This window comes from Mixophyes fleayi, chromosome 3, assembly GCF_038048845.1.
Source record: "Mixophyes fleayi isolate aMixFle1 chromosome 3, aMixFle1.hap1, whole genome shotgun sequence".
NCBI classification, from domain to species: domain Eukaryota; kingdom Metazoa; phylum Chordata; class Amphibia; order Anura; family Limnodynastidae; genus Mixophyes; species Mixophyes fleayi.
Genome location: NC_134404.1, coordinates 227,843,048 through 227,869,601, shown reverse-complemented (window position 1 = coordinate 227,869,601; position 26,554 = coordinate 227,843,048).

Here is a 26,554-nt window from a genome sequence, read left to right as displayed (position 1 = left end):
GGGAGAGAACAAAGGAGGAGCATTCTGTAATGCACAGGAGAAGGGAAGAGAGTGTAGTGGAAATATGTTAATAAGGTTGGCTATATTGCAAGTATCGGGTGGATGGATAGGTTTGGGATGGAGCGAGGAGCCTGAGCAGAGAATGGGGATTGTACAGGGCCCAGGGTTAGGTGAGATGTCACCAGCAGCCATGAGAAGGAGCAGGGTGAGGAAGAGGACATGCGAGGAGGATTTGTGGGTGTGAGGTTTATTTCTATGTATGCAGGCTGGTGAGTGCAAGAGACAAGACAATTCATGTGTGCAGACTAGTGAGGAGGGAAGTAGTGGAGGGGAAATCATAATATGTGAGGGAGAAACAGGATGATGAAGAAAGAAGAGGAGTTTGAAGAGAAGTGTGGTGATAGTAAATAGGAGAGAATGCAAATTGAGTAGGTGCATGATGGAGAGATGTGAATAAATGTGTATAAGCTGCTGTATGGAATGAGAGATTGGAATGGAATAATTGATTCAAATAGTGCAGGGCAATGGAAGAGGTGAAGGATACTTTACCGCCTCCTGGCTGGGGTTACTGCAGTAGGCAGTTTCTGACACAGCGAGGACCAGGAGGATGTTGAAGCTGGGTGTAGAGGGTCCAACAGCCAAACAGAGATGGCAACAGCAATCAGTGAACAGATGTTGAAATAGCAATGACAGTTAAACTCTGTGGGTCCCACAGCTGAACAGAGATGGTAGATTCAGTAGATCCTTGTTTTTCGGTATGAAGTTGATCCTCAGCGCTGCTGTGACATTTGCCAACAGTGTTCAGAAATATCAAATGCTTTATATTTGTGAGAATAAGGTGCCTGTAATGGTAAAATGTAAATTAAGGCTATTTATTTATCCACAGGAATTATACCAAGCATTATTGTGATTTAAGCTCACCTGCCACGTCAAGGCATCTCCTACAGCTGAGTCGGTAACCCTGTGAAATTCATGTATATTCAGGGTTCCACATTTAAAACCTTCCCTGAATCTCCATTTTCTAAAATATGCAGCACCTGGAGGGAGTGGTCAACTGCCAAACAAACTAAAATTTAGTGATGCACATTGGTCTCAATTGTCCTTGACTGCCATCTCAAATGATTTTATTCACTTGTACACATTTCATTAATTTAAACAAGCGCACCTTCTTCTCTTTCACTAAATTATACCAAGCATTACCTGATTTTTTCAGTGGACAACCAACAAGAATAACAACCCTCGGAGTGGCTGAAGAATTACATGTGGCAATGGGGAGGAAGGGCACAGAGGCTGCCAACATTACCGTCAAATGGGACTCAATGGGACTGTTTAGGGTAGTAACTTTGCTCCTAGTAAACTGAGGTTTATACAAGGTGCCTAATGTTGAGTTTGTTGCCAAATGGCCAAAATTGACGTGCTTTAAAGCCAAGTGTAAAAATAGTGTATTTATTTCCAAATTCTGAGGCATATGAAACTTAAGATCCATGCAGATCTGCACCAGTAGCATATGAGCCCAGAAGTGCTAACCACTTAGCCACCGTGCTGCCCATGCCAGGCACATGTCACATGCCCATTTGCATCCATGTTTTTATCCATTTGTTTTATGTGCAACAAACACATTCACTATTAGGCATCAATAAAACTGTTAAAACCTCTCTAATACAGCATAAAGCATAATATATGCCCAAATGATGAAGACATCACAAATTACACTAATGCCAGAGACTCTCATCATCACCACCTACACCTGCCCCTGATCACCTGACTTTCTCAGGAGTATGAGCCTCATATGCCCTTAGAGTTCTCACCCTACAGTAGAATGCCCCCATATCTGCTCTCCAAGCACAAGCTGGTGTGTGTGAGTGCCAAAATAACACAAATCTTTATGGGTGCAAATACATGCTCTCACTTTCTAGGCATGCGCAGAAGGAATTCACGCAAGTCACACTGCACAATCTCACTCTGTCTCAGACCAAGGAACTGAATTAAAACTGAGAATTACATTCACCCACGTTTGTATAAGAACAACAGTTGCAAAGGGAAAATAAAGCGTCAATATCATCTCAGCAAAGTGAATTTAAGCTAACCAAGGACAATCTAAGACCTGGATTTGTTGATAAATTCTTGAAGAAAGAAAACTCATCCCCTAATGTGGACATCAAGTCATATCAAGACTTTCAAAGCACAAATTATATGAAGGAGTGCTACAAAACTGCAAACTCGAGGCTGCTGTAATAATTCAGAAGAACCTTCACACTAATCCAAATCATTGGAATGAATTGAGTGGTGAAGAGGATAGTGGAAAGATCTTTACAATCTGTGCAGAAGAATACATTTTGTGCTTACCTTCTTGCAGAAGCCCACTTAAAGGGGTACAAAAATATAAATATGAACATGATATGAGGATTGAACAACAATAGGATGTACCTGGCCATATAGTTATTCTATATAGCACCTATATATATTATATAGCAGTTTACATAGAGTAATTAATCCTTTCATCATAGTTAAAGTTATGTTCCTTAACTGATAAACCTAGGTTGTAAGAGAAGTGAAGAATGCTTCATTGCTATATGTTAAAGTTACACGTAAACAAATAACCTTTGATGAAATTTAATACACCTTTAACTGAATGATCTTTGAAGTTTCATTTAAATAACATTTTAATTTTTATACTTATAGAGGGCACAAGACCCAGTCCGTTTACCTGGCCATTCGCCATAACTGAGGTCTCAGAATATTTTTTAAAATCAGTATTTTCAACACTACGAGCCTAAATTTTGAGCTAGGAGCAAAGCCAAGAAAATGAGCAAATTGGCATTTAGACAAACCATGTTACAATGCAAGGGGTACAAATTGATTTATTTTTTTTGCATGCAGGAAAAATACTGGCTATTTTTTCATGTAGTACACAAATACTTGATAGCATTTTCACTGAATTTAAAGTTGATATAGCATATGCTGTATTTCAACTATAAATCTGTCCCTACATTTGAAATTTACACCCCCCCCCCCCTAATGCAACATGCCTTTGCCAAGATGCAAATGTGATCCTTTTCTTTGCGTTGCTCCTAACTCAAAATCAAGCCCAATGTTGTGATTTCTATTTGCTATTTTTGCAATGTTCTACATTGTTTGTTGCATCTAACTTTTAACTAACATGGTACTAAATTGTTCACCAAATAAAAATATTTGTGTACCCTGTATGACCTACATTGTGTTTTTATTTATTTAAATCATCATGCATAGTTTTTCAACATATTTAGTCTGCTGCTTTTAGTTCCAACATAAGAAGCCAGTGAGAATGAGTTAAACTCTATGCCCCATTAGATACAGACCTTATTTTCCGAGAAGCTTAATGAATAAATATAAGGACACAGAGGTGATGACCAGACTTGTTGTATATGTTGCAAGAGAACTCATGTGACGTTGTCATTGCTGTCTGCATCTGGGTCCTGCAGTCTGAGAAGCCTCAGTGAATCCGTCAGCCCCTGTTCAGAGAATGCCTGGGAGCCAGTAGTAGAGAGTATGCTCAGGGTATCATAGTCAAGGAGTCTCTTTCATGTGTCAGTTTGAAGAGCTGGGAGACCAGACTCAACAAGACATCTGAGCAGAGTAGTGACAGCTCATTGTGCTTTCTTTCAGCAATGAACACTTGCAGTGCCAACAGCTCTTGTTTTCTACACCTAATATAGCATATTATTCTTATGTTTACTTAGCCTAAGTAAATAAAGCAGCTACATTGAACATAATGAATTACACATTTATACCTGTATAAAGGATGAAATATTTACACTAATATATATATATATATATATATATATATATATATATCTTTTGCCTCTTCTGCCACTGCTCTGTTTGTAAAGGTGGCCCCTCTAAGGGGTATATTTACTAAACTGCGAGTATGAAAAAATGGAAATATTGCCTAGCGCAACCAATCACATTCTCGTTATCATTTATTTAGTACATTCTACAAAATGACAGCTAGAATCTGATTGATTGCTATAGGCAACATCTTCACTTTTTCAAAACTGCAGTTTAGTAAATATACCCCTAAGGGCTAGATTTACTAAGCACTTAGTACTTTCTACAAAATGACTTAAGGTGTTGATGATAAATTTATGCTTAGCACATGTGTAATAGTGCAAATAGTATATATATTATGCCATAAACGTGAAAACTTAGCAAGTGCAGTATGACAAAGTATGTACTTAGTATGTTAGTATTTGGCATGTATAGTAGGAATTTATACATTTTCACTTTTTTTTACATTTCTATTCTTGTAAACATAGACTGTATTTTTGCCATTTCTGAACATTTTTGTGATGGGATACATTTTTTTATTATGTTTAGACTCTAGCCAAGCCAATTTGATATGTTCGGGAATGACAGGGCTTTCCTTTTCAATCTTTTTAATTTATGACGATGATGTAGAGGAGCAGACAAACAGTGTACAAAGATACTTGAATGATTCCTCTCTTAGTTATTTTCAAACAAATAGTCACAAATGTAGTCCTAATTTTATTTTGCAGTTTTTGATGTTTATGTCAAGCTCAGTCCCCATTACCAGGCTTGGGGGACAGTTCTTATTTATGGCAGTGGGCGATGGGTGTGAATCATGTGACAGGCATGCCATCGGGCAGAAAGTGTGGTCTGGGCAGATAGAGTCGTAGTTAAATTTGTCCAGATTTTTCATTGGCAGGTATGCTATATTAATACTCTATATGCATAACTCACAACTGTCCCAATTTTGATGAGACTGTCCTGGTTTGTGGATCTTGACAGGGTGGGGCTTACACTAAAATGAGTGGGACTTCTATAGAAAGTGTGCTTGGTTGGTCATAAAGTGGGAATGATTGGGTGGTGTGTGAATTGAGGCATGGTTTGTGCAGATTGGGACCGGGCTTATTTTGTCCTGATTTTGCCTGGATATATGTTGTGAGATATGTAAATGTGTACTGTTTTACAGGTTTGGTGTACTTTTGGGAAAGAGCACATCTTGAGAGGTGTCAGAGATTACTACGGCAACCTTTACTCCCAACTGACCAAGATTCGGCTGATAAGTTTCTGTCAGGTATCACTAATATTAATGATCCTGCAGGTAAATTAGCCATGGTCTCTCCCCTGGCACCGAACGAGCTGCACTCTACAGCTAAACATTTTAGGCCAGGTAGGACCCCAGGCACTAATGGCCTCCCAGTGGAATCCTATTTAGCACAGGGGGATCTCATTAGCCCAGACCTGCTAGAGCTGTGCACGGACATAGTGATGGAGGGCAGAATGCTTTTGTCGCTGAGGGAGGGAATGATCATGATGGAAGTGGAAGGGACACGAGATGTGATCTTAAATATTGGCATCCCATCTCTCTCCTGAATGTGGACTACAAGAACCTTACCATGGTACTAGCTAACCAACTAAAGACTGCTATTGGACATATAATTTACCCGAATAGGACCTGTGACATTCCTGGTCGCAGTATTGTAGCCTTTCCCTACCCAGGGATACGGTCCATTACATCAAGAACCATTGCGTGCATTTGGCACTAGTCAGCCTTGATCAGTAGTAGTGTTTTAATCATGTCTCACATGAGTTTATGCATAAAGCACTGCAGGAATTTACTTTGGGATAAATGTTTAGTTCATATGTTAACCTGATGTACCTTAACTTTAACAGCTGGTGTTGAAGAACAAATGAAGACTAACTCCTTTCCTGCTCTGTCTGAGGTCAGTCAAGTAGCAATCAACTCAGTCATACAGGCATGCATTTCACTGTAATCTAGCAATAACAGTACAATACACAGAAGCTAGATGATGGCATATTTTAGGGTGGTAATCTGGGTTACATGCAATCAGGGTGGTAAGCTTGGTGATATAGATGACATAGAACAGTTCAAAGCTTCTACCCAAGGACTTAGAATAATGAGTGGGGATAATGAGTCAATGTTAGAAGTGGTTAGATTATTTGAATCTGAGGATATGCTAACAGACAGTCTGTTTAATATTTGTCATACGCTGGACCCTCCAGCTGACTTACCAGCATCCTCCTCTGTCAGGCTTCTCTCCGCTGTGATCTTCTGATGGCAGCTGCCATCTTGGACTGCACAGGCCTATCTTTTATAGTTTTTCCTGTTCAGCCACTGGCTGATTACCTTTCATTCCCCCTCATCCTCCAGACTTTTTAAGGCACCTCTTCTGGCAATATGGTGCCAGATTTTCATGGCTTGCTAGTTGCAGTATTGTTTGGCTCCTGTAAATCCTGTGTTTCCCTGACTCCTAGTATCCTGGCATCCTGTATCCGTTCCTATTCAACAGATCCTGGTATCCTGTATCGGTTCCTATTCAGCAGCTTCTGGTATCCAGGACTATATGCTACTCAGTTAATCCTGATGTCCTGTATCCATTCCTATTCAGTAGATCCTGGTACCCATTGCTATATGCTCACAGCTAATCCTAGTATCATGGTATCCTTTATCTGTTATTATTCAGCAGATCCAGGTATCTAGCTCTATATGTATTTCAGCTAATCCTAGAATCCTGGTATCCTGAACTTGCTATCCTTCAAGTTATCCTTGTATCCTGACTTTCCTACTCTGGTCCCCCTTTTAGCTTATCATCTTATTCTCCTGTAAATCTTGCCTGCTTCCCATCTGGAGAACCGTGACCTGCGTACAGGGCCGCCGAGAGTGGGGGGGGGGGGTACTATTCACCTGGGCCCGGACATGCCAGCAATTCATTGGTGGGAGGAGTTGGATAATTAAAAACAAAACTAACTCATGTGATCGCGGCGCCGGCGTTCCTCCTCTTTGCTCCGTTCACACTGAATGTCGGGCGTGATGTCATCAAGTCACGCCCGACATTCAGTGAGGTGCGGCTCAGAGAGGATCAAGAAAGAAGACAGAAGAGATGAAAGAAGCTAATAGAAGGTAAATAAAGGAGCGGAGAGGCAAGGGGAGGAAAGCAGAAAGGGACAGAGTGATAAAGAAGGGGTGAGAGAGAGGCACAGAGTGATAAAGAAGGGGTAGGAGAGAGGCACAGAGTGATAAAGAAGGGGTTGGGAGAGGCACAGAGTGATAAAGAAGGGGTGAGAGAGAGGCACAGAGTGATAAAGAAGGGGTGGGAGAGAGGCACAGAGTGATAAAAAAGGGGTTGGGAGAGGCACAGAGTGATAAAGAAGGGCGGAAAAGCAGAATAGAGGGCACAGTGTGATCATAAGGGGGCACAGCGTGGTGATGATGAAGGGGCACAGTAATGTGTGTGTGATGGCACAGGGGGCTTGTGGCAATTTAGTGTGTGTGTGATGTAGGTGGTGGCTAATTAATGGGTGCTATTTTGTTTGTGGGATGATGGTGGGACAATTTAATAGTGGGGACTATTAATTTAAGATGGGGTGGTTTGGGGGCTATTGAATGTGTGGGTGATTTTGGGGATAATGAGGTCTCTTTCTTAAATGTGAATATGAATTATTTAATGGCAGTGATGGTTGCGGGAAGTAGGTATTGCTGGGGCTGTTTGGAGGGAGGGAAATAGGTTTATTTATTAAATGGAAATGCTATTATTTTAATGGGGCTGGAGGAAGGCCTAATTATTACTCGTGGGTGCTATTGATTTAACAACAGGGCTGGTTGTAATTTTCTAAATGTACCCATTTTTTTTCCCAAATAGGGCCCCCAACATTCCAGGATTCAGACAAGCTACAACTAAAGAAAGCAGCAGCCACAGGTGGTGAAAGTGAGAAGAGCAGGTAGGACAGTCGGTCAAATGTTGTGATTCTAGTGGGACAATCCCGATTTTTGGTGACTGTTCTGCCCAATCTAAGGTGCAGGCCAAGACTGTGAACTCTCTATGTACACACTGCATTCTTTCTATACTACACTATGGTGCTAGATGTCCTGAAAGTCAGGAGTACTGGGACATATGTCACACTCCGGCAAGCAGACACTGCACCCTTGTGTCAATGGTGTACACAACAATACAGGGTTTTTTTTGTGTAGGAGGGTTTCCTAGCACTTTTTACCAGCTAGCCACACCCCAGTGATGCATAGCTACGCCAAAATAGTGTGACCACACCCACATCAACTTTTGCACCACCGGGGCCCACGTGTATTTTTTTTACATGCTAGGGTTCTCAGCGCCCTAGGCAAAATTTCAAAATACCGCCCCCCCCCATCCACCCCAAGACACGCCAAATACCCACTTCCCAGACCCTCACACACTTCACTTTCGGTAAAAAAAAATAAAAAAATAAGCCTTACCTCCTACAGCGGTCTGGCTGCCGTGATGTTTTATAGAGAACGTTGTCCAGACTCCACTGCTGTCCAGGGGCAATCACAGGATTTCTAGAGGAGAAGTATCCAAGTATTAGATATGGGAACAAAAACTTGAGAATGACCCATCACACTCTGCCCCCCCTGCAGCATACTGCCCCACCCCACTGCTTGACCATGTGCTCTCTCCCTCCCCCCCCCGCAGCACCATGTCCTCTGTCCCCGCCCCTGCAGCACCATGTCCTCTGTCCCCCCCCCCTGCAGCACCATGTCCTCTGTCCCCCCCCTGCAGCACCATGTCCTCTGCCCCCCCCCCATGCAGCACCATGTCCTCTGCCCCCCCCCCCTGCAGCACCATGTCCTCTGTCCCCCCCCTGCAGCACCATGTCCTCTGTCCCCTCCCTGCAGCACCATGTCCTCTGTCCCCCCCCCCCCCCCTGCAGCACCATGATTTTATTGGCACGTCTTGCTCTATATTTGATTTGCAGCAAGTCAATATTAGAGCATGAGGTACCAATAAAATAATTATTTTATCCACCATAGTGTTTGAATTAAAGATAGAGCATGAAGTGCAAAATAATAGTAATTTTTCCACCGCATATTTTGCAAATCAGATATATAGTATGACGTGGAAAATAGTAATTTTTATACCATTGAAAAAATACTATTTTCCACCTCATGCTCTGTATTTAATTTTCAAGCTATGTGGGAGAAAAAATAATATTATTTGCAACTTCATGCTCTATCTTTGATTTAAAAACTATGGTGGATAAAATAATTATTTTATTGGCATGTCATGCTCTATTATTGACTTTAAGCAAGTCAAATATAGAGCATGAGGTGCAATAAAATAATTATTTTATCCACCATAGTTTTTAAATCAAAGATAGAGCATAATGTGTGACATAATAATAAAAAATCCCACCCCAACATTTTTTGGGCCTCCACACTTCCCCTTTGGGTACCCCATTTTTTATAAAATGAAATTAATAATACAAAAAAAATAAAAGATAAAGATACTTACTGTTTTGGATGCTGAAGGCTGTTCAGATGCAGAGAGGCTCTTCTGTAATGGCTGCCCACCGCTCCTCAGCTTCTTTACACCAGAGGAGAGGGGTGGAGCAGCCGGTGCATGCTGGGAAAGGAGGGGGGCGCTGGGTAGCAAACTTTATTCACACTGTCTGTCACACTGTCACAGACAGTGTGATATACTACACAGGCGCCGCGGAAGAGTGACCCAGTGTCACCTGATCACTGATGTCAGTGATCAGGTGTGTGACAGACAGTGGGAGCGACGCGCCGGGCAGCCTGGGCGGACATTGAAGAAACCACCTCTCCCACTTCTCACCGCTGACTAGATTTTCAAATCTAGTCAGCGGCAGCGGCGCCCTGCAGGTCCCGGCGCCCTAGGCAACTGCCTATGGTTGCCTAATGGGAGCGCCGGGCCTGGGGACCCCATGAAGTTGTTGTACTGGGGCTCTGAATTCCTTTTGGCAGCCCTGCCCGTGAATGAGGATTAAAGTTATAACTAATACACAGGATTTATTTTTGTTACAATATCTAGTGATACACCCTGCATTGGTATTCTGATCCTGGCTACACTTACCTCTTTAATCCCTCCTGTACCTGCTCTTCCCCTTCCTGCTCTACCTCTCTCTCTTCCTCCACCACTCTCTCATCACCTCTTCTTTCACTGTCCATACCCAACAGCAAACAGATAAGAAGCACTGTAAAAACAATCAAACACAGCAAACTAACTGTACTAATACAAATTACATACACACCACTCTCACTCACAAGCAACACAAACAGGACATAAAGAAAATGAAACAGTAAGGGTAACTAACTAATACGCAACAAGACAACAAAAAACCCAAGACACCTCTTAGATAACTTCCTCAAAGTGTTAGCTCTTGAATCAAATATTGGTGCTGGCCATGTTGTGCAATACATGGTGAATGTGAGGTATAATTATAGGGGCATTTAAATTGTGCTTAGACAGACCAGAGAAGCTGTCAATGGTGGAAGACAGAAGCCATCCTAACTAGTCAAGAATCTAGGACCAAAGTGTGTCCATGCGGCACCTAACTGGTTTGGTCACAACTATTATCAAATCAGATGCCCCACTGAATATACACCTATAGAACGTCAACTTGAAACACCACCCAGACAGTGCTCTCCTCACCAAAGAGGGAAATTATCGAAAAGGTGACAACTACTTTAATATATTTGCACCCTATATACTGTACTAGTGCTTCTTATATGAACACAGAGCTTTAAAATTATTAGTATAACTTTGTTTATATCCATACATGCAGTTAAACTGTGAGTGTCTGAATTTCAATGATCACTACTAGAAACAAGATCAATTCTTTCATGAGTGTCCATTTACCTTCAGTTGTCTCCAACAGCATCCCATTTCCAAAATTAATAAATGATATCACAAGAAACAATGAGCTTAAACAGCACAAAGCCATGGTCCAACTTGCTCCTTCAATAACTTCACCTCAAAAGACTGGAACTGTTGGTGTCTATGACATCACCATGAACCAAAGTTCTATATTGTACAGTCATAATAAAAGCTAGGAAATTGAGAGGACTTTTTGAGAGATAATTTATGCAGGGAAACTATATTTTGCCTGGTGTGTTTTTAAATTGATGACAAAAATGTATATCATTTTATAACATCAATATGCTGTTAGTTCAAAGTTGCTATTTGAGGTAAATTGTGGTGATAAAAATACAATCTGTTTAATCATCACTAAAAGGGGTCTATTGATAAATAAACCCCATGGTCCTTTTATTTTGTTGATATTAACCTTTTGCATGATAATGCAGATAATGCAGACTTTAGCCTCAGGGTGTCACTGTTGCATCATTTGTTTCACCAGACGATTAGTCTGATAATCCCAGACAGAATCATATTAAGCTTGTTTGTTGGTGAAGACATCTGTTTCTGTATCAGTGCCTTTGCTCGCAAAAACGGTAACAATGTAAAATAAGTTTTATTAAAAAAAGAAAGAATCAACTAAATAAGAAACGATATTTACAAACAAGAATGTTAAGATCATTTAACCTAGGAGGAATTTAAAGAAATCCTGATGGATGCTGGCCACACTTGCAGAGGTATCACCATGTATATGGGCAAAGCAGTCCTATATTGGCATGTGTGAAGCCACATAATGGGTGTGCATCCCAAATACTAATCTTTGCCAAACTGGAAATAGATCCCATAACTTGATGACAAGATCCTCCTGAGCATGTGTAACATGAGAGTGTGAAGGGGTTCATCAAAACAAAACCAACTAGTCTTTCTAAAAAAGACTAAAACCCACTACAGATAATTTTCACACTCACTATTAAAAATAAATCACTCCCACCACTAAGATATAGTTCTAGAGTTGAGAGTCTTAGTCAAAACACAATACAATCCAAGTTAACAAACCAAACAATTCTCAGCATATATGTAGCCTTATAAAAGTCAAGGCTATTAGTATATTAGAGAATTATTTAAGACTGCACTATCATCTAAAGAGGTGAACATTTTGTTCACAACTTTAAAATGGCTGCATAATGTGAACAGAACATATAGAAATATGTAACATTTTTTAAAATGAAACCCAGAATCTGCAGATGCTACACTCATGTAATCTCGGGTCAGCTCAAATTTCTCATCAGCCATCTAATTTCACAGCAAATAAATTTGTAATATTTCGTTTTTTTAAATGTTAAATTATTATAAAATGTAATATATAAATTTAATATATAAATATTAAATACTCTTTTTTTATTTATTTCTTTGCTCAAAACCCCATTCCTCTGTAAACTCACTTAAAGGTGTGTTCTGGTATGCTAATCTGTATTGTAACCAATATATTGCTTTGTTGTGCATTGGTCCAAAATACACCATAAGTACCTTCTGGAATATTCATTCCACAAAAAATTGTATAATTTTATATATATATATGTGTGTGTGTGTGTGTGTGTCTGTGTGTGCTTCAAGGAATTTTAGCCAGTCCCTTTTAGGGTCTTTGTTTGCCTAAAATAGCCAATTTTGTAGCCCGTTTTGACTACAGTATCTTATGATTCTATTACATAATAATTTCATGATTGTCTTAACTAGGCTATAATCATGACACTTGGCACTCCAAGCAGTAGGATTAAGTTGTATTTAGCCAGTTTAGTTTATACATGAACATTTATTTGATCCACCTGTATAACATACCATCTGTATACATAGCATGTATGTTAGTTCTCTCTACAATTGCATCAATGCATTAACTTCCATATTCCCTTTTTGTCAGTAAGCATTAAAGTTAAACAAAGTAGTAGCACAGCCTCTAAGTCAAATACTTAATGATGTCAAAATAAATGACAAACTTAACTGCAAAGTTTGTGGCTAGGTGTTAAGTATATTAGTTTTAGAATGTTATCATCAAACATTTAACAGGCAAATGTTCTGGCTTTAAGTTTGTTGCTAACAACAAGTTTACAAAAGTTCTTGGCAGTGTCTGTGAACTTGGCTATAAAACAGCCATATTGAAGACAAACATTAAATACCATTGAAAACCCTTTTTTAGGAATGTTGCCAATGGTTTCATATGAAAGTACAAAGCTTAATGCAAGCAATGCAATCATAAATGAGACAGTAACCATTTTCAGTTACTGTAAAGAAACTGTATTTTTCAATGTATATAAGACACAAATGTGTGGGTATTATGGTCTGAATGCACAAGAAGCTGCTGCAGCAGCAAAGTTTCTTCTTTCCTTCACTATAGTCCACCTCCCCCTGCCTATCAGTTGATTACTCTACTGGATGACAGATAGAGGGGCCATGCAATAAGTGATCTACTGGTGGAGAAAGTTGCTGCATTGCTACTGTAGTAACTATTCAATGACTGCTTACACCATAAATCTGCCACCAGGACCAAATAGATGTCACTTCTCAAACTGTATTGAACATCTGATTCCAGTATCAAATTGAAAATTTAAGTGATGCAGTTTAAGCATAATAACTATGCAGTGGCTGCTTCTATGTTCAGTCTGCCACTGGGATCAGATGTTCAGGAGACACTAAGAAGTTATGTCATTTTTCCATGTCTCCAGTCCCGGCAGCAGACATTTGCCTAATGGGGTTAAGAAAGAAATCACAAAGCAGTGAGGGAGAGCAAGAGAGAATGAAGAATAGTCTTAGGTGCAGAGAGAGAAAAAAGTAATAAGAGGAAACATAGATAGAGCCCTGCAGACGAGAAAAGAATGCAGGAGGATGAGAGACAGCAAAGGCTAAGGGGACTATTTATCAAACATAAATCCTCAGTTAAATCCCCGAAAACGTCACTGCAAAACTGTTATTTATGATCATTGCATCGCAACAGATATCATAGATATCTGCTGCTTTGCATCGCTCTTCGTTTTACTGAGCAGTCCCCATAACAGTGTATGGGGAGTGCTCAGTAATGTTATTTACTAATCTCTGAAAATATTTTTTTTTCTCTTTTTTCAAATGTTAATATACGCCAGCTGAAACTGGCGTACATTAACATAATTGAAAACTTTCACTACTGTCAGCTCTGCTCCAAAGAGCAGAGCTGCACAGTGCATGTGTGGAGGGATCATGTGATCCCTTAGGATGTAAGCTCTTACGAGCAGAGCCATTTTCCCTCCTGTCTCTATACCTACTCTTCTGCTCCAACGGTACTACAATAGCCATGCCTGGAGTTTCCGAAGTCTTGCTATTATTTGTTTATTGCTCTGTATTTTTTCACCCTGTATTGTATACTGTTTTGTATATGTATGGTGCTGCGGAAATCTTGTGGTGTCTAATAAATAAAGGATAATAATAATAATAACAATAAAAATAATAATCCCTCCCTGTCACATGACAACAGTTACTCGTTATTATAGTGTCTGTGCGCATGCCGATGATTTCAGTTGGTGCATGCGCACTAGGATTTTAAGGAAGATACCGTGAAGACCCTTCTCTTCGAACTGAAGAAGCTGTGAAAGGGTTAGTGAAAAACTTCACGGGGACAGCAGTTTAACGTGACTGCTGTCCCTGCTGACATTTATTGTTAAATTTGAAAGATGGTACAATCCAATGCGATGAGGATTGAAAACTATGTCATATTAAGCGGTGCGTCTTAAATATGCCCCTAAGAGAGAAAAAGAGACCCAGGGAGAGACAAGAAAAGAGCCATATGAGTGGAAGAGATTAAAAGACAAACAGTGAGGTCAACAAGAAGGGGGGAAAAGACAAAATAGGGGGAAAGAAATATGCTGATAAATGGAGGATGCAAACAAATAACATAGGCTTTGACAGAGTGTTGTAATCCAGGGCAATTGTATATAAATGTGGGGCTGTGTATGGTACCTTATGTGATTTGGACTGGAATTATTTTCTCTTACTTATATTTCATGTTTTCAAGATTTAAAGTCAGCACAGTGGCCTAGTGGTTAGCACTTCTGCCTCACAGCGCTGGGGTCATGAGTTCGATTCCCAACCATGGCCTTATCTGTGTGGAGTTTGTATGTTCTCCCTGTGTTTGCGTGGGTTTCCTTCGGGTGCTCTCTTTTCCTCCCACACTCCAAAAACATACTAGTAAGTTAATTGACTGATATCAAAATTGACCCTAGTCTCTCTCTGTCTGTGTGTGTGTATGTTAGGGAATTTAGACAGTAAGCACCAATGGGGCAGGGACTGATGTGAATGAGTACAGCGCTGCGGAATTAGTGGTGCTATATAAATAACTGATGATAATGATTTAAAGTGAAAATCACAGCCTCAATCAAGTTTGCATGTGTGTTCAGCAGAATGAGAATAATGAAAAAAGACAGTAATGTTCAAATCAGAGCTCAACATTTGAAGGCGGCTTGGTGATTTTCAATGGGATTGGTCAATGGGGTTAGTGTCATGTTTTGAAAAGCAGGGCTTGTAGCTTGAAACATGTAGAAAATGTATTTGGTATTGGGGGTCTATATATTATTAAAATATTGGGTTTATTTTCTCCTATAAGTAGATTTTCCCTGGCACAAGCAGTGGCTTTTTAGTGTGATTGGGTGGAGGTAATGAACACCAACAGATCTTTTCTGTGTAATACAGGACGTATTTATTGTCTTTACCTATAAATCATTTCTTTTTCTCTCTCTGTTTCCCCTCCTGTTTCTTTCCCCTGGTCGTTTCCACCGTGCTATTCTACTTACTGCTTGTTTCTGTTTTTGTTATGCTTCTGTCTTATGTGCTTGTTCTATGCATTATGCTGTAAATTAGTCTGTATCTTGTGATTTATAGGCACACACAATAAATATGTCCTGTATTACATAGAAAAGATCTGTTGGTCTACCACCGCTAGCACTTTTGCTACTACTACTGTTGTCTCTTACAGGTGATGGGATGCAGACATGAAGTCCCCCAAAGTACACTGCAGACAGTCTGTGGGTTCAAATTACAAAAGAAATTGCCCAAAGTACAGTGGAACTTTATTATTTTTTTTTATTTTTTTTAAATTAAACACCTCTTCAGCACTATTCACCCAGTAAAATGTTAAGAAACATAAAGCAAGTTAGTGAGGGTTTAAAAAATCATGGAGGAAGTTAGGGGCCCATTTATTAACGGGGTTTTGCCGGGTAATTATTATCTGTCATTGCAATGATGACAGATGATTTTTCATAAACAGTTATTAAAAAATCATCCCGGGACAGAGCATCTGATAAGAGGGATCCAAGAATCCCTCTACCGCAGTGCTCTATGCATGGGATTCAATGGCCAACGCCATGTGGAGATGGCGTTAGCCATTGCGGACAAGTTCCGATAAAAGCTCAGCTTTTCAGAACTTGATAAAATTTCACAGACCGCAGTCCTCATTGAGAATTATATATAGGGACTGCAGTTAATGTGGCAGTTTGCCTAGTGCAAGAGATATTTCCTGCATTAGTTTTTTCTTAATTTAATATTTTATTTACAAATTCAGTTTTCTCATAAATAAATAGGCCCCTCAATGAGAAATATGGGGAGATTTAGCCACTAAGAAGGAAGAGGTCTTCAAACATATGACCCATATCACCCACTGGTAGCCATGGTGTCATTTGGTGTTTATGGGGAAGAGGATATACTTCATCAGTCCTAATATTTTAACAGTGCTTCAGTCAGAACAGAACTGCGTAGTACAATTTACTTTCCTGCCTCACATATGACAATTTAAATGTGCAATTAATTCATGTATGAGGCTGCACAGAAGGACACTCTTATCCCTTGATTCCTGGTTGTAACTTAAACTATTTCCTTCTGGCAACAAGAAGAACGGTTTTAAATTGCAGCCATTACAGCATGTAGCAAGGCATAGCATAAGATGGGATCTAAGGCAGACAGGTTGTATATTCTAACAAAAATAAATGAACTAGATGTATAACATATACATTTTTAAAGGGTAAGGTGGACACCCCCTTAAACAGAATGTTTAAGCTGTGTTAGTGAAGTTTTATCTTATCTTTATTTAAGTCCTTAGTAAAGATTTATCTGAAATATGGGTTCCGATTTTGGTACTCAACCTTTGAAGAACAAATGAAATGGAATCAAATGAAAAAATGAAGTGTTAAGTAGTCAAATAAATAACAATAACACCAAATTTGATATGATTACTTTATGAAAGATGTGCTTAAACTGTAATTTTAGGCAGAGTTATCAGCAATCCTTAATTTGCCTTCCTGACTACATAATTGTACTGTTCCTCCATGCAGGAACATGCTTTAAAAAAGTTATAACTTCCAACACGGACATAATGCCTGTGCTTGTTACATAAGGAAATTATGACATGCATGACATTTCCACTCATTGGTTTAATGCCAGGAAGCTTTGTACCTAGTGTTCTTCTTATAGCAGTCCTCAAAGCAAGCTTCTGACATCTGTTCCTAACAGATTGAGGGACTTGATGTATGGAATTTTTTTGTAACTAATTCACAAAATGTACCAGAAAATATATTATTTCACTAGTTTTTCCATTTGTTTCTTAACATTTATTTTGCTTTAAGTTTTATTTTCAATTTGTGATGATGTAATTGGCTGTAACGCAGTTGCTGTTAAGTTAGGAGCATGCTTACTTGGGTTTCTTTTTATTTGATTTATTTAAATTTACACTACATACAAATTATACCTACACTTTTAAAAAGAAAGTATCAATATATTCAACAAGAGCACATGTTGGTTTTGAAGACAATAATATTATATTATATAAAGGCTTAAATATCTTGTGTGATTTAAATACTAGATTTATAACAGTTGCACTGCTTTTCAGCTCTCACAATACATCTTGTACAGTGTAAACATGAGCCAATAATATGAAGATGTATCAAACCAGAGGTTCCCAAATGCAGTGCTCAAGGAGCCCTAACAGTGCAGGTTTTCCAGGTCACCAGTGGAATAAATAGTACAACCTGTGGATCTTTTAAAATGTGTCAGTAATGAATACACCTGTGCTCCAGCAAGGAGATATGGAAAACATGCCTGGGTTAGGAGTCCTATGAGGACTGGATTTGAGGAACCCTGGAGCAGACTATTGCACATTAGGAATTCTCTTGCCTTCTCTTGCCACCGGATACATACCTCTCAACATTCAGAAAATCAGACCAAATATCAGCACCCATGTTTTTCAATGTCATATCCCCTTTTGATAGACCCAATACCCTGATTCTTTGAGCCATTATGAGCATGTGAGTCTTGTTCAACAATACAAGATGCTCCAACTGTTCTCTCTTGTTAAACAAGGAGTCATCTTCACTATCATATTGCTTATAGTACTAATATTATCATGTGCACAATCTCTTTACCGGTTGTGCCTTACGTTCCCATTCCTTTGTCCACCAGCACAAAGTACTCATCCAATGGTTTGTCAAACACACATAGAACTCATCTGTTCCTCCAGAATTTTCTCATCATCATTATACTACCACTTTCATGATGGAAAAACACTGCTTCTACCCAAAATGCTTCTTTTCATTTCCTCTATTTCTCTGCTCAACTCTCATTAATTGCCACATTCAAAATGATTCTGCCAAATCAAACATAGTATGTTGAAATTTCACCAGATATGCCACCAAATGCCTTATCCACTCTCTGATCATCTCCCGCCTGGACTACTGCAACCTCCTCCTCACTGGCCTCCCCCACTCTCATCTCGATCCCCTTCGATCCGTCCTTAACGCTGCAGCTAGGCTTATTTTCCTCTCTCGCCGCTCCTCACACTCACCTACAAGCCCCCCGCCAACTCCACTGCGCCCTACATCTCTACCCTCCTCTCTATTCATGCTCTATCCCGCCCTCTCCGTTCTGCCTCTGACCGTCGCCTCTCTTCCCCCCTTATAACCTCCTCCCATGCGCGTATTCAAGACTTTGCCCGCGCTGCCCCCCTCCACTGGAACAAGCTCCCTCCCTCCATCAGAACTTCCCCTAATCTGTCCAGTTTCAAATGGGCCCTAAAAACCCACCTTTTTATTAAAGCCTTTCTGTCTCCCACTTGACTTCCTACCTTATCTTCTGCCTCTGTCCCCCTACTCTACCTCTCTCCCCTGCGTCTCTCTGTCTGTCCACCCCTCCCCTTAGATTGTACGCTCCTCTGAGCAGGGCCATCTCTCCTCCTGTTTCCACCACTTCTAACTCTGCTCTCCAGCTACTTAGCCCTCCTCCTCGAGGGTCCTCCACCCCACGTCCACTCTCGCTCCCTCCTCCCCCCTGGGGGTCTCCCTGTCTTCCGCGCCCTCCTTCTTGGGCCCCGTCGTTTGCGGGTCCTCCCTCCCCCTTCCCCGCCCTCTCTAGCTGTGCATTGAGCTTACTGAGTTGCTGTGTTTACTGTACTGTGCTGTCTCCCATTGTATTGTAATTTTGTTTGTCTCTGTATGGCGCTGCGGATGCCTTGTGGCGCCTTATAAATAAATATTAATAATAATAATATGTGGGGCCAGGTAAATATTTGTGGGTTGACCAGGGCAAGTAAGTGGGTGCCTGACCTGCACATACACAGCGTCCATGCCCATATCCAGCCTGCCCATGTGCTGGTTAGACAAACACTACACTGACTTCCTGCAGTTAATGCTGTCACCAGCCCCGACAGCCGTATCATAAGGAGGACAGCCATTTTTCTTCTGGGGGCCTGAGGTTAGTGATCCAGTTTTCCCAAACATAACCTAGCCGTAGAGATATTTATAGACAATAAAATTGGATTATTGTGTGATGTTTGGTAAAATCCAGACTGTCATTATAAGAGACAGACAGATCCAGACAGAACTCTGTTTCCAGATAATGCAAAATCGTTTAGAGGGAATAAGATGCATAAAGACCTGGACCACAATACATACTTTCTGGCTTACTAAAGTAAAAAGTTATACACTGGAAAATCAGTATACTATGCACTCTAGGTGGTAATCAAGACGCGGCCCCTCCATCAAGATCTTCTGCCTGTCAAAAGCTGCTGCTCTAAATCTGGGCCCACATTTGAAATGTGCAGTAATTCTTTCAATACATGCTGTCATTGTGGAGAAAGTCTTCATTTGGGCTAAATTCCAAAGACGTAAGGATTGGAATCCCATTAGTGCAGATGTAAGTAGAATTCCTTACTGAATAGTCAGGCCCCAACATTGAATGAGGAGTATGAAGGGCTCTTTTTAACTACTAAAATATTTAGTCAATCTCAATACACTGACTGCAAGGAACCAAAATCAAAGAAAGTTACTGCATTTTATCTAAGCATCTGACTGGTAGAGGAAAGTCACACACTTTACCTAAATTAGTGTCCAGGAGGAGTATGAACTGGAGTACCCAAAGGCCCCTGGACTAAAATAGAGGTTATCTGTTAGCACTGATCAAAGAGTCTGCATTTTAGACTGTTCCTAAATCCTGCATAGGTAAGGAGCCACCACATCCTGTATCATAAGATGGTCATAAAGAGGCCTTAGAAAGCCAACATTATAATATTATATACGTCCAAAGAGAAGGCACTTTTGGTTATAGAAATAGGGTTACCCTGACCTTAATACTATGTCACACTGTATGCCAATTGGTCTACACGATATCAAGTTACTGAGGACTCTGGGACCAGTTCAGAAGCCTTATCTTGTAAATGAATTAAAACTGTTCAAGAGTTCTGCCACCCAATATCTGTGTACTTGATCAGCTATTGGGCCATTCTGGAAATTTATTTACTGGCTTCATTATTCAGCTGAGATTGACAGGACTGTCTCTATTTAATGTCATGAAGTTTCTGACTTGACTCAATCAACAAGGGTCAGCATCTTCAGCTCTTTTATTGTGAAATGTTATAGGGAAGGACAAACTATGGTGTGTTGTTAAATGTAAAATCAGTTCTGTTTACCACTGATTCATTTGAGATGCCCACTGCATGCTGCCATGTTTCTGTGAATGTCTGCCCTATATCAAAAGTCAAAGATTTGGGCCAGCACATTGTATTGAGAAACCCTTATATATACTCTAACATGATTTTCTTCACCCCTAGACCTGTTTACATACTACACTTAAAGAAGTATACTCTCAGCAACGCTTCTCGGTTAAAATATTATTTTCTCTGTTTAATTGTTCTTGGAAGAGTACAGCCTTTAAAGTCTGAGATCATAGAAGTAATGTGAGTACGGTTCAAATTAAACAGTTTCAAAAAGCATTCTTAGTCAACTATTTTCTCTGGATTTTTATTCTTCCCATAACACTCATAGCAATTATCAAGAGACCAATCATAAAGAAAACTTGGAGCTGAGAGGTGTTTGCAAGTGTCACATACATGTCTCATTGGCAAGAGGTATTATGTTGTGCTGCTGAAAGAAATTGAGCAAATATGTCTTCCCTTGTGATTTATCTTGTGCATCTGGGACTTTCACCATATGAAAACAATTTAACAGTGGGGAATACCATGGAAGAACTGCTATAAAAAAACACAAAACAGTTTGTACTTCTTTGTTACATTGCTAATGTTACAAACATTCCTGACTTTTCATGTAAGCAAGAAAGAAAAATATTTATTTCATACAAAAGTGTAAAAGTGAGACCAAAGTTTTATTTTCCTATTAGCCTTAATTTGGCTATACTTAGGGCTAGATTTACTAAGCTGCGGGTTTGAAAAAGTGGGGATGTTGCCTATAGCAACCAATCAGATTCTAGCTATCATTTTGTAGAAGGTACTAAATAAATGAAAGCTAGAAAATGATTGGTTGCTATAGACAACATCCCCACTTTTTCAAACCCGCAGTTTAGTAAATCTAGCCCTTAGTCTCTCTTCTGAATGTAGTGCTGTTAGCTGCAGCGCTTGCAATCACAGGGCAAGCTGGCTCCAAACTTCAGGATACTAAGAAAGTGAATAACCTTTTTATAGCAAAATAAATTATAGCAATGCGCTTTATAGATGTGCTGACACCTCTGGGGGTTGTAGTTGTTACCCATAGACCTGCCTCAGGTCACTAATCTACCATACTATGGAACTCAGTAGGGCCGTGGGCAATGCCTTGAGAGGACATAAAAAGGTAACTATTGGAAAAGAAGGAATGTGCATGCTATGAGATCTTTCAAGACTTCTGTCATTTGGCTCTATAAACAGTTTTGTAATTGCAATGCTTAATGCCTTTTGTCTGCTATTTGTTCACAACTGAATATGATAAGCCCAGTACATATTTGGATATGAGTTGACTCTTGGGAGTATATTTGCTAAACTGTGGGTTTGAAAAAGTGGAGATGTTGCCTATAGCAACCAATCAGATTCTAGTTAACATTTGTTTAGTACATTCTACAAAATGACAATTAGAATCTGATTGGTTTCTAAAGGAAAAATCTCCACTTTTTCAAACCCGCAGTTTAGTAAATATACCCCTTAATCTTAATCTTATTTGATGATCAGAAGCCTTACCAATAGATTTAAGTTGAGTGGGAGTACCATTTTGTTTTTAGCAGCAATTGTAGTCACATTTTGTGTCTTGTTGGGTACCTTGATAAGCTGAATGGATGGATAATATTTCCCAACATCTGTTATTTCACAAGTAACTAACATTACAAACTGTCATCTATGGTGGTGTTTCCTTAGGAAAAAATCTCATATAGCTTTCTTTTCCATTAAAATGTGCTTTTATATCACAAAATGTAAATCCTCTCTTCCCTCCTAAAATACTTACACCAATGTTGACTCCTTCCATAGGAAAAGGCCTTGAATCACCCATTTAGGCCAGGTATACTGTTTAACATATGAAGAAAAAATGTAGCACCGCAGAAGGACTTCCCCGGCTCCTCACTATAGCTCAATATCTTTTCGTAGTCTTTTCCACTGTCATTTGAAGACAATTTTTTTAAAAATGTTTTTCTATTGAAACAGATTGGCGGTTGCTTACTCTGGATCTATTTCAAATATAAGTGCAGGATCGCAGGAGATCCAAAATTGGTTGAACTTGATGGACTGGTGTCGTTTTTCAACCTCATCAACTATGTTACTATCTTTTGTAAAAGTCCAAAAACACTTTTAACTTTTTAATTAATTTCATTTATCTTTAATTGTAGAAAAGAAATAGAGTGACATGCCAACACCATCACATCTTAAACAAAGAAAGTAAGAAAATAGGCTGAATTGACTGCTGTATCTTTATGACATTATGTTTAATAAAAATCAGTGTGATAAGGCTTAGTTTTGTTTAGGTTAACTGATAGTCCTGTCGGGTGTCTCTTCTTCGGAAATCTCAAATCCTAGGGAAGTGAGTAATCTCCTGCTATCTAGCTCCATTTAGTTCAAGTTTTTACCAGTCATTCAGGTGGGAATATTAAATCAAATAGTGGTGTCTTGGTTTGGTGACTAGTTTGAACTTTGCCACATGATTGCTTCTGGCACTGCCCAGTATATAGTGCCACGGTCTACACAACTTTGTCGTATGGTGGTGTTAGAGTATATGGACTCAGTGGATAACTGAGACTTGGCCACATGATAGTTTCTGATACTAAATTGTAGAGGGTGACTCAGGCATAACTAGAAATTTGCAGGCCCAATTAAGCTCATTAAGCTAGTTAATGACTACGGACACTCTGCTGTATGGCAGAAAAGAGCAGTGTCTGAAGCAACAGGGGCAGCAGCTACATGGCGCCCAATCATCTTGACTCATTGTTGTTGTGTGATAAAGATTCTCTAGAAATGTTGTATATTCACCCTAGTTAAGAAATTCACCCTTCCCCATGCACATTATTAGAATTATACTTCATAAACAGTTACATTTACTTAATAAAGACATTTTGTGGATAAAACCCTACTCTTATAATTTTTCATGTGAGTGTATGTTCTGTAGATATTTATACAACCTTTTCTCTGATGTAGCCTTATGTTCAGGTGCTGGCCCTTGGTATATGCCAGGGCCAGCACCTCCATCATTGGCTGCGGATCCTTATAATCCTTTAATTGAATGCTGGGTTGGTTTGGGGCTATTAATTGAATATGGGGCTGATTTTGATGAGGAGGGCTGTTTATTAAATGTGAATATGAATTATTTAATGCCGGGGATGGTTTTTTGGAAATGGTTACATTTATTAAACATAAATGCTATTTAATTTATTGCTAGGGCTGTTTGAAGTGAGGTAAATAGGTTTATATATTAAATGGGAATACTATTAAGTTAATGTTGGGGCTGGTTTTAAGGAAATAGATTTATTTAGCATGTGTGAATATTATTATTTTAATGTGGGGGATGGAGGGAGGCCTAATTATAACACCTGGACTTTTTGGAGTTTTCTAAATGTTATGTACCCATTTTTTTTCCAAATAGAGCCTTCAACATTCCAGGATTAAGACAAACAGCAACTGAGCTAAATACACCAGCTGCCACAGGTGGTGAAAATGACAAGAACAAGTAGGAGAGAGCAGAAAAATCTGCCAACTGTCCTGAATCTGGTAGGACAGTCCAAAATTTGGGTGACTGTGTTGCTTAGTCAGGATTTGGTCTGACTGCAAGGACAGTTGGGAGGTATGTCCTCATTCACATTGTACTGCTTGTGAAGGCAGAGCTGTGTGGACCTAACAGTAGTGCACACTATTGCCTTTGTATTGTATAAAACTTGTCTAAAATGATAACCATGTTACATCATTGGGGCCCCCCTGTCTAAAGTGGCACAGGCCCTCCAGAGCTGAATTAAGGCCAGGGTATCAGATTGAGACCTAGTGCTCTCCTCCCCCTCCCAGTACCACCCGTCATATTATTTGTTTTAGGTTAACCATAAAACAAATAATAACCCTATTAGTATATAGGGCCAAGCAAAAACAAGCCCTTTGCTGGCAAGAACATCAGGTTTTTAAAGCAAATGGGCTTTTTGCATTTTGATAACTCCAATTATAATCAGACAGGTATGTGGTAAAAAAAAATAAAAAAGTGCTGTAGGGAAAAGGAACATTGAAATAAAATGCAATATAAAGTGAGGTTTGTTTTTTGTTTCATTGTTTATTTTTATTATTTAAGATTTGCCATTTACCATAATAAAGTCTTGCTGGATTAAGCAACACTAAAATAGCCTCGTTTTATATTGATAAATATATATTGTACCGAAAACCATCCTTTAAGGATAGGCCGCCACTTATGGGCCAGTATTGTGTGCTTGACCCCGGGCTGAAGACTGCCAGCCAGCCCCTGCTTATGTTGTACTGTTTTTTTTTTTTAATACTTGGCAAATATAGCAGCAAGTAATTAAAATAGCAATTCTTGGAATTGATGTGGTTCTTTTATATCGAAATGATGAGTATAATTTATCATTTTGAAGGATTGAATGCTAGTTTTGAATGACATGCACTTACTGTATAGATTACTGACCCTGCTGAACTGTTAACCACTATTTCAGTCTATTTTAGTTTCACAGTGCGCTATAACCATTATCTCAATCTGCATTACTCATATTCTAATATAGAATTCAAGGTAGTAATGGAACTGTCTATTTTCTTCTTGCCAATTCTGGCCAGTGTATAAGTGAAGTAATGCATGATATTAGGACACTTCACAGTTGAGGTATACTCAAATGTTACAAAAAGAAGAAGAATACAATAGAAAAATAAATGTTGCTGTAATCTGTAAAACAACCTGAAAGTACTTTATGGGTATTACCTATCTTTGTAAATGCTGTTTCAGTTTCTTTATTTGCCCCATATCCCCCTTTCCACTCCCATTATCCATTGGGTTCTCTCAAAGCTGTCTTCTCTGTCCTTCTTTTTCCTTTTTTTACATCTGTACTTTCAGAGCATTAATATACTCCTCCTTCATTGCTTCTATGCAGACAACAACCTCTCCATGTTCCAATACTACCTAAAGTTCAGCATTGTTTAAACTGAGCTCATATCTTCTCTATGAGTGTTATTACCCCTGCTCCATCTCCCTCACCATTTATAATATCATACTCTCTCCAGCTCTCTATGCCCACTACCTTGGTGCCACCCTTGACTAAAATCCATAGCTTTACTCCACACATCCACTCCCTTATGATGTCATGTCTTCCCTAATATACCCCTTCCATTTACTTACCTTTTCTGTTCTTCTGCTCCTTATGTAACTGGAATAACCTCCTCTTATCTGGCTATCCCTTCACCTGTCTATCTCAGCTAAATGCTGCAGCAGACTGATTTTCCTCTCTTACCACTCTACTGGCTGTGAATGCATACACTGGCTCCACATAACCTTCAGAACCCAATTAAAGTTACTCAACCTCACTTTCGAAGCCCTCACCAACACTCACTCATACTTTTCTGACCTTGCTACAAGATACAGCTTCACGTCCTCCTATATCTGCCTTTGACCTACGTCTCATCTTTCAAAATATCGCCTCTCACTCCCACCTCCAAGGCTTTTCTCAGTTCTGCTCCACACCTATAAACCTCCCTACCCCGCCTGGCCAAGCTCTCCCCCAACTTTCAATCTTTTAAAAAAAAAACTTTCTTAACTATAGCCCATCCCACCCCCACCTGATTCTTCCCCCTGTGGATATGGGTACATTCACAATCTCCACTCCAGGTCGCTTTAGTTCCTATTGTCTGAGCTTTGCCCTGTCCCTCTAGACTACAAGCTTTCCCAAACAGGGCTCTCTCTACATTTGTATTTGCATCTTCCCTATTAATCTTATATGTCCTTGCTCTGTTTTTATATATGATTTTTTTTTGTATACTTTGGTATACCAACTGTCTATTGCTGCAGAGTTTTGTGGTGCCTTACAAATAAATAATGATGATGATGATGGTATTACAATAAAGCTGATAGATTTGTATGGCTGTGCCTGCTACTGAATATTACTGCACTATT